The sequence below is a fragment of the Pinus tabuliformis genome, chromosome 9, assembly GCF_031772625.1.
Source record: "Pinus tabuliformis cultivar Carrire ecotype Pingquan chromosome 9, CPIR1, whole genome shotgun sequence".
Taxonomy (NCBI): Eukaryota; Viridiplantae; Streptophyta; class Pinopsida; order Pinales; family Pinaceae; genus Pinus; species Pinus tabuliformis.
Genome location: NC_142307.1, coordinates 1,070,479,045 through 1,070,488,628, shown reverse-complemented (window position 1 = coordinate 1,070,488,628; position 9,584 = coordinate 1,070,479,045). Strand labels below are relative to the sequence as shown.

General features: G+C 38.0%; 1 pseudogene; it reads left to right on the top strand.

Moving 5' to 3' along the window:
* The first annotated feature begins 5,081 nt into the window (after positions 1-5,081).
* LOC149152447 (uncharacterized) lies at positions 5,082-6,053 on the top strand (annotated as a pseudogene).
* The last annotated feature ends 3,531 nt before the right edge of the window (positions 6,054-9,584 follow it).

Genomic DNA, 9,584 nt, shown 5'->3' with positions numbered 1-9,584 from the left:
TTGCTTCAATCTCCAAAGCTGCTCTTAATACAAGTGGATCTGCTTTGAACTTGTATCTTTTCTCCGCCTCTGTGCTATTGGCAACCTTCCTCTTTCCTTTGTCAAGCACAGGTCTACTGCCCTCTACTGCTGCTAATGTTGCTGCTCTTTGAGATCTTTCTGCCTTCTGCGCTGCTAACCACTCTACAACGATTCTAACCAGTTCATTGAGCCTTGAGAAGTTATAGCAGTATCTCCATGGGTCTTCCTTAGGCCAATGACACACACCGTGGATCCAAGGATGATACACTCATACAATGGTCTTCCACTAAGCGATGCAGGTCATATGGATTGAAACTTCTGGTGCCGAAGGTGAATCTCTTGAATTCCTCCATCTCAGCCTTAGCATGCCTGAGATTCTGGATCTCATACAACCCGATTTGCAAAGGAATAGCAGGCCAAGGTACCTTATTCTTCCTATGTAGTCTCGCTGACAACCCTATCGAGATGTGGTATGCAACCTCTTGCATGACCAACTTGTCCATGGAAAACTTCAGTAACACATGTAGAGCCTTCTCCGTGTTGTACATCCGGATGAAGGTGCCAAGGGGTGAGGCATACCAATCTGCTATGTTAACCAATGCCTCCATCGCTTCCTGTGACATGCAAGGTGGATCCTTCTCAAAGATCATCCTGTACAACAGGGTGACGAAGTGGTCTGATAGTTGTATTATAACTCCATGGAAGTTGTAATCAGAGAGCAATCTGTAATAGGTGTGAACACAGGTTTCTGAAGGTGTCCATGCCCAACCCAGGCCAGGGAACTATTGACATGCAAAGATTGTATCAAGTATGTAAGCAGGCATGAAGAGATTTGCTTGTTGACCCTTGGGCGGATGTCGGGCTTCTGTTACTTGTCCCTTTAGCTGGAGAGCCAACATGTCAGACCAATTGAAAGGTATTCCTTCATTCACCAGCTGATCCAACACAATCACCCAACTCTACGGGAATGTTTTTGTACTCTCTTGGCCATATAAGCGACATGCGAAGATGATCAAGAGCTGATAAGACTTCCACAGTATCCTTGTCTTGTAAACTTGGTTGGGTGTTATCCTGAAATTAAATGGCTCTTTCAACCAGCTCTTCAAGATGTCTCTTGAGTTTGCACTACTGTTGGGCTAGGTGAAGAGTGCATCCATTGTGACCACTGGCTGTGACAAGTGATACATCTCCTAAAATTCATGTGCCCTGAAGGTAGCAATTTCTATTCCACTAGCACTTCTCAACATCATTGTCTCTAGATCAGTATGCAAGACAATCCAGTGGATCATGTTCGCGCATGGAAATGAGGGATACCTACATGAAACCTGGTACAAGCCATAGTTGTGTATGTTGACATAGACTATGTGGTCCTCCATGTTCTCCTCAAATGTGCCTGAAAAGATGTCATTCATGTCCTTCCATTTTATCTTGATCTCCTTGTGTATGAACAACTTAGTGTCTTCATATATGGGCAAGCTCATAGACACTTTCTCGACCGCATCTCTAGTTGCACTCTCAATGGTGTCCTTTGACCTTGCTCCCTTGGAAGCCATTGTACCTATACCACTGAGCGACTGCTAAACACTTGTGATACTTGGATAGAGAGAGACACTCATGAAAAGAATTATGTCGGTTGAAAACCAAAAGAAACACGAGGGTTGGCATGTAACACACCTGGGTGACTGACTGGAAGAGTTGAAAATTTTCACTGGGAGGTTGGGAGACTAACTGCTAGAACTGTGCAAAAAATAGTCCAGACTGCCAGTGAGTTGACCGACTACTGAAGCTACATAGAGCATAGTCCGGCTTGGCCTGCAGGGACTGGAACTGCGTAATGAACAGTTTCAGTGAGCATGACTGCAACTCAGGAAGGCTGCATCGCGTAATTCCAGGGGCCAACTAAGGCACTACCTCTCAGAATTGCGAAGATCACACTATGGGAGGCCAGTATTAGGCAAGATCTACACAGTTTATGGGAGAAAGGTATGGCCTTCCATCCCAAAAATGCGTAGTGCAAGCTGGGCAAGGGAAGGTCTGGGCCAAGGTAGCCTAGACCCGCCAACAAGGAACTGAAAATGGTAAGGACTGAATGCATGTGTGAAGTTGGGTGCAGAAATGAGTGAATGAACATGCATGCAATCAGTGAGTGCAGGAATCAGTAAACAGGAAAAACAACTTAGTGTGTGAAGCGAGTCGTGTCAACAATGACCGTTAGTGCAAAAATAATGTCATGCATGCAGCAACAAGGCGATGCACTGGAAAACTTGAAACAATGATTTTAGAAGCTAACATGCATTAAAAAGACAACAAGTTTTCAATGAAACCAAGAAAAAAACACTCACATAATCCCAAATACAAAAGCGACATAAAAGCAACAAAAGACATGAAAAGCAGACTTACCCGGAAAAATATGAGCTGAGTGTGCTGAATGTTCCTAGATGCGATGGGGAATGCCAGAGCTCCAAGATCGAAATGAAGAATGAGCTTTGAAGCGTCAAATAAATAGTTTTGACAAGATCGAGGCTTATGATGCGCATGCCACAAATCTAGGAAAAAGTGACACTTGACGGGATGTTTCTAAAACGAATTTTTCATGTAACCACAAACTGCTAAAAATATATCCCTAAAATCTAGGGATGCTTTTCACTTTTTTATCTTTTACTTTTTTGAGAAAAATCTACCTGTGCATGCAAAGTAAGATTGCATAGTCCTGGAGAGAACCAATCATCTTGGGAGCACATGCAACATACTGCAAGCCTCTGGATGATTTTTGTGCAGTTTCCGGGCTGAGTGGCTCTGGTTGGCCCTCAAGCTCTACACAATTTTTGGATTGAAGCCAAGGCTGCCAGCCAGAACTGCACAAATTTTGAGAGAAAGCCCAATGATGCGGTTCTCTGTGCAATTTTCAGGGGGAAGGCAGCCTGCATGCTTTATGCAATTTTCAGGGGGAAGGTAGCCTGCATGCTCTGTGAAATTTTGGAGAGTAGATAAATGCCTTAATTCTCTTCACAATTATAGAGAGCAAGGCTGGTTTCCCTCCAGTTCTATGCAATTCTCTAAGAGAGCACAACAGCCAGTTGAAGAACAAGTCACAGGATGTCATCTTGCGGGTGAAAGGTAAACGAGTCAACAAACACAAGCTGATAAGCCAAGAAACTCAACTGAAAGAATATGTACTTGGGTAGTGTAAGACATGTTACTAAGGATGGTTGTTAGGGAGGCTCCAAAATGAACCTAAGGAAAAATTTTGGAGGATGGTTGTAGCCGCTACAACAAGTTGATAACTTTGTTATCAAAAAACATCGTTAGGATAGTTTGGAAAATGTACCTCTTATCTTATCTTAACCCCCTTGTAGCTTCACAATTAGTTTTATAGTCCACTTCTTTCTATTTGTTTCTCTAGGTTCAAGTACTCCTTAACCTTCATTGATGAATTCTTCAAATGCATATGGTTTTATTTTATAAAAATTAAGAGTGAAGTTTTTGACACAGTTTTGGTATGCAAGGCCCTTGTAGAAAAAACAATGTTGACACCAACTTCAAAAGTCAAGAACATATAATGGGAGTGAATACATTAACTTGAAATTTACAACTTACTATTTTTATGACCCCAACTCACTTGTAAAGACCCCAAAGTTAAACCTCCAAGACTTGCACCGAAATAATTTATTTCCCTTTCTCAATCTAAGTTTACATGTAACCTTCTCCATTGCTTTCACATGAATGATGTTAAACCTATATTATCCTCATCCGATCTAGAGTCAAACTGGTCTTATTACCCACAATATGAAGATACCCCATGATAGCCATTGGAAAGAAACAAAAAGGATACATAAATATATCAAAGGTATGGATCAATTTGGAATGCAATATAGTTTGGGGGGGAGGGGTTTGTCTTTTTTAGTTGCTTTCATTGATTCAAATTAGGTTAGAGACCATACTGATCAAAAGTATACTATTAGTTATGCTTTCAGTGTTGGTTTATGGTTTGTCACTTGCATTTGTAAGAAGCAACATTTACATGCACTTCAATCAACATAAGTACAATATTGAGTAGTAAATAGTGCAATGCAAGAAGTTATGTGGCTTTGTTAGATCCTTTCATAGCTTGGATTCCAATAGTAACATACAACCAGATAATAGTGTTATAATCATAGTGTAATTCAACTCATTAAAGATCCAATGCAATAGTAGTTTAGTGAACATATTAAGCTATGTGTTGTAGCTCAATATTCTACGAGATTGTAGCTTGATCTTGTACCGTTAAAATGCCAAAGATGTTGCAATCAATTTTTTTTTTTTTAATCATGAAATTAAAATGTACAGTAATGAGGGAGTTTTTCAAGAAGGCAAGAGGAAATTCTCTAAGGATATTTGGTATGACAACATCTCCAATTATGGAAAGGGTTGAGATGTTTTACATCATATATGGCTTTATCCAAAGTAAGTATAAAAGTTAAAGGAAATTCTACACTCCCTTTTCCTCTTAACACACTTTATATTCCATAATTGGTATAATTTCCACACGATCAATAGAAATGGATTTCATTTTGAAGCAGTGATTCTTAAAGGATTTCCTCTTACAGTTGTTTTGTAAAATAATGGAAGTGGCAATGTTTTTATTAGTCTACAAAGCATACAGTTATAATTCAGAGAGTATTTATTATTCAGAACAAATCCAAATCTTCTGCCAATGTTTGGGTGATTCTCTACTAAAGATCCTTCATGGTTTACAAGAAGAAGAGAGTTTGTTATAAATGATCCTTGGGCAAGGTAAAGATCGTTAATTTTGATAAAAGGAGTGGTAAATTTTATGCCTCAAGGTCAAGAGAGAAGCCCGCAGGAGCCATTACCTTTGCACATAGCATGTTGGGATAAGTAAGCGTGAATTTCATGAGGTATTCATTCATGAAGTAGGTAAATACCAAGAGGTATACCATACCTCATTTTGGTTGGAGATTGAATGTCACTTGCAATTTGTCTTGCTGTTTTGGTACACTTTACAGTCTCAAAGAAAGGTTTCAAGGTTTGGTTATGCCCTCGCATCTTGGATTTGGATCATGAAGAATAAGAATATAAAATTGGGTTTAAATATTCATTTGGTGGGAGACCAAGAGCCCGCAGTAACTCAAGCTTCAACAATCATGCAATATGTAGCTAGAGATGATACTGAAGTTATGAAGGTGCACATTCTACTTAATTTCCTGATGGAAGCAACTTTACCCAACATCAAGAACCTGTGATGGAGCAAGTTCCTATCGCTAGTACCTATGCTGATGTAGTTGTCATTGGTTTGTCTGATGGAGACAATTTTAGCAGACATCAAGATCCAAAATGGACCCAATTTCAACAACTAATGTTTATGGTATTGTGGATAATTCTGGTTTGACTGATGGAAGTAAATATGGCTTAACTGAATAAGATCCTGCGACATATTAAACTCCTCAATCAACAATTTACTAAGTTGTAGCTGCTAGTGACAATTATGATGTAACTGAGTATATGCGAGAGCCAGTTCCTGTGATGGATCAATCCTCTCTAGATACAAATTATGGATCTACAGTAGCCACTGGCATGGCAAATGCAAACCAGTTTGATTCTGCTGAACATCATGCTGATAAGAATGGTAATATTGTGCCTACAGAGAACAAGGAACACGAACAACAACAATATGAGGAGACTCTTGCTATCTCTACTAAAGAAGAAAGGATATGGAGCATAGTAAGGGAAAATTCAACATATTTTAATGCATGGACTTCTCTTATTCAAGAGATCGAAAAGACAACAAAGGAATATTTTCCAAAAATTGCAAAAGTATATGATGCTTTCTTAGTAGAGTTACTTTAATGCTACAGATATTGGAAGAAGTATGCAGATCATGAAGCACGCTCAGGTAGTGCTGAAAACATGTTGAGGTATATGAATGAGCAGTCCAAGCTATGACATACTCGGTAGATATATGGATGAACTATGTAATATTTGCAATGATGACACATGAAGATCCAGAGACCATTCGAAGGTTATTTGAGTGAGGCTTGTCATATGTCGGAACTGGCTACTTGTCCTATCCTCTTTGGGATAAGTACATTGAATTTGAATATTCACAGCAGAAGTGTAGTTGACTGGTATATATTTACTTTATGTAGAGCTAGCCCGTGGTCTCCTAGATGCTATAATTAAACATGCCAACATGGAACATCGACTAGGGAGATTTGAATCAACAAGGTTGATATTTGAAACAATTTTTGCAATTAAGAAAGATAAATGACAGTCACATTCACTGCCTCTATTGTATATTCAACTCTCTCATTTTCTTCAACTAGATGTAGGAAATGCAAATAGATCAAGATAAGCTTTGAAGTTTTGAATGAAGCACTGGAATTTCTACCTTTTTCAAAGATTTTTCTCTAGGTAGCTATACATTTAAAATGAAAAAGTTTGGGTTCTAAACAAATTGAGTACTTAGATTCTATTGTAAAAAAAAATGTGGGACCCAAGGATCGATGGATCCTATGAATTAAGTGTTGTAGATCGAGAGGAGATATCAAGCATATTTAGGTTGAACGCTGAAGTGGAGGCGTTATAGGTGAATGGGACTAAAATTTGGGTGTCAAATTAATCGAAGGCTCATATTCATTTTGCCTAAATCCAATGGCACCCCGGTGGCACAAATTGCATGAGGTTTATATCGAAATGTGGTCCTGCAAAGCAGTTTTTTAAGACCACCGATCATAAGATCGATGATTATTATTCATTACGGTAGCAATCTTCTCCTTTTCAAAGACCACCAAAGGTACCCTTGTAAGAAGTTTGATGTTTCGGTCAAGTGGCATATAGATGGTGACAAGATTGGGTTTCAATTACAATTTTCAATTGTCAATACAGCTCCCCACCAGCATATGTGGTTTATTTACCTTTGACATGGATGTTGTTATAGCACCATTTACCACTCTTGGTAGATTTGATGCTTTGGTTATGGCCTAGGGCAACCCTTCCTTTCCAGACTTGGTACAAATTCTAAAAAACATTGTTTTATAAAATCCAATACGCTATTTTTCCCTCTATAAAAAGCGTGTACACGTGGGTCAGTCTATACCCAACCCACGTATATGTGTTAAAACACTAAAAAATAAATGATATCCTTAAATTTGGGCGGAGTTTACGGGTTTTACCTATTACTCACCTACTATAGCTCGTGGCCCAACTGTTTCCAAATGAAAAACTAATTTGGAGAAGTATAAATAAACCTCCATGGGAAGGACTAAGGGGAGGAGAGATAAGATATTGATATTATAGTTGATTACATCTGTGATCAAGTCTGAAGAAATCCCTGTGCCTCATGAACTCCCAAGTTATAGGAAACCTTTGTTTCCTTCTTTGAGATGTCCTTCATCCCTTTTATGACATCCTTGTGTATATTGATGGAGGAAGATTGCTGAGGCCTGGGCAAGATGGATCTGGAGGATGGTTCCGCTTGGAGTTGGAGGAAGACTCAGGTTGTAGTTTTCCACATTTCATTTAGCTTACATCAATAAACAAATGTTGTTATGTTCCTGATATTTATTGTGCTTATGCATTAATCTATGTTATGATTTTCTTATGAATCTTATGTTAATGCTCATTTGCTCACTTGCTTATATGATTTAACACCTATATCATGAACATGCTTTCTATTATTGCTGTTGTATATGATTTGCTTGGATAAGTTATAGGTTCTAAAGGCATTGGAAGGAGCAGAGGATTTGGACCCTGCGGGATCGACCTCAAACGTAGGACCTCCAGGTAATACCACTTCTTCCTACTTCAGTAGTTTAAGCATTTAGAATGTTTGTGTGCGTGTTTCTTTATGCTGTATGCCCTCTGCTCTGTTGGGGTTTTCAACCCAAGACCTTAGGGTGTTTCCACCCACAACAGAATTGGTGACTCCACTGGGGAAAACATTCTTGTTTTTCCTAGTTTGGGTTGTTTGTTCTTGATCAGGGTTTGTTTTCTTGATTTCTTGTTTTTACAGTGTCAGTGACTTATTGGCTTCCTAGGCATCAAGTTTGATCTTTTGGATCAGGCCTTAATTCTTTTATTTTTCTTAATTGAGCTTTTTATACGCGTTTTTTTAGGGATACAATAGTGTATACACACTTGTTTCCTCAAATAGACTCGCGTATACGTGAGTTTCCTATGTTTGAAAAGCGTGTGCATGCCTCTATGCCTTTACACAATCACGTATACTTAATTTTGAATTATTTTTTCAAAATATTTTGCCCAGTTAATTCTGTTACCTAGTGACTTTTGCTATTTTCTGGTTAATCACTGTCAGCAGAGCTCTTCTCTCTTGCAAGTTTTCAATCTCGAATCTTCTTCTTGGTGAAAAACCTAGTTGACATAGAATTTATTTTTGAGTGAGGTTTCAGTTTGCGTTTTGGGTTCAAGGCTTCTGTCAGAAGTTCTTGGTTGTTCTAGCTTTCCAGAACAATAAATTGATTTCAGTTTCATTTATAACCCAACTGTCATATTGCTTTGCTTTGCTCTTAGTTTTGGTTGACCTCTTTTGTTTTTCATATTTTTGAGTGTCTTTTTGAAAATCTTGAGAGTCTTTCTTGACATTTTGTTTGTTTGCTAAAGTCTTTTACACTGCTATTCATATCAGTTAATGGCATGTTTGTAGTCCTTTCTCATTTCAAGTTTCATTTTATTGATGAGTTGCATAACTTGCGAAGTTCAGGGACTCTTTATGCTTGTTTCTTGGTCTTTGAAGTTTAGTAGTCTTTTTGTGACCTCAAAAGTTTCTTTGGGTGTTTAAAAGAAAAAGACAAAAACATATATTTTGCCTTTCTTTTTCTTTTCAAGTTTTTTTATTGGGCTTCTTTTGTTTTGTTTTTGAGAAATTGTGAACTTCTTCAATTGGTTTTGAGGGAAATTTGTTAGTGAATTTTTTCCCTCTTTATTTTCTAGTTATCTTATTGATCTTGTAAAGAAACACATTTTCTTATTATATGAGTATTCATAGGGTATTGCAACATCATTTGAGTTTGCATTAGGTTAGTTTGCACCATAAGCATTTTTAGTCTTTTTGTTAGATTTTGAGTGTGTGGAGCATTTCTGAAAAAAGAAAAGAAAAAAGAAATATCTTGCTTATATAATTTTTTCATAGAACCAAGTAGAAATCGCTTTTCATTGAAGAAAATAACTGCATGCATATAGTTAAGTTTCTATTGATTTCTTTTGCGTCGAAAACACCATAAGTTTCACTCTCGTTGTACCTTTGACTTAAAGAACAATCCTCTAAAATCAAGTGATTTAATAAAAAGAAATAGATTTTTTTTTTTAATTTGTCATTAACAACACCAACAAGTTTAAGTTCTTTAGGGCCTTGGAATAGGTGAGTGGAGAGTTAACTCTTGAAGGACACTCAAACTATCAAACATAGAAGTTGAATAATGAGTGAAATCTAGTATTGTTAGAAAGACTGGGAAAGCTCCGTGACTGGGAGTTAAGGACGAGGGAGAGTGAAGGCAAGGAAGAGAGATACTCCCTCTCCTATTTGTTGGATCCCGCCCCGAGACTGT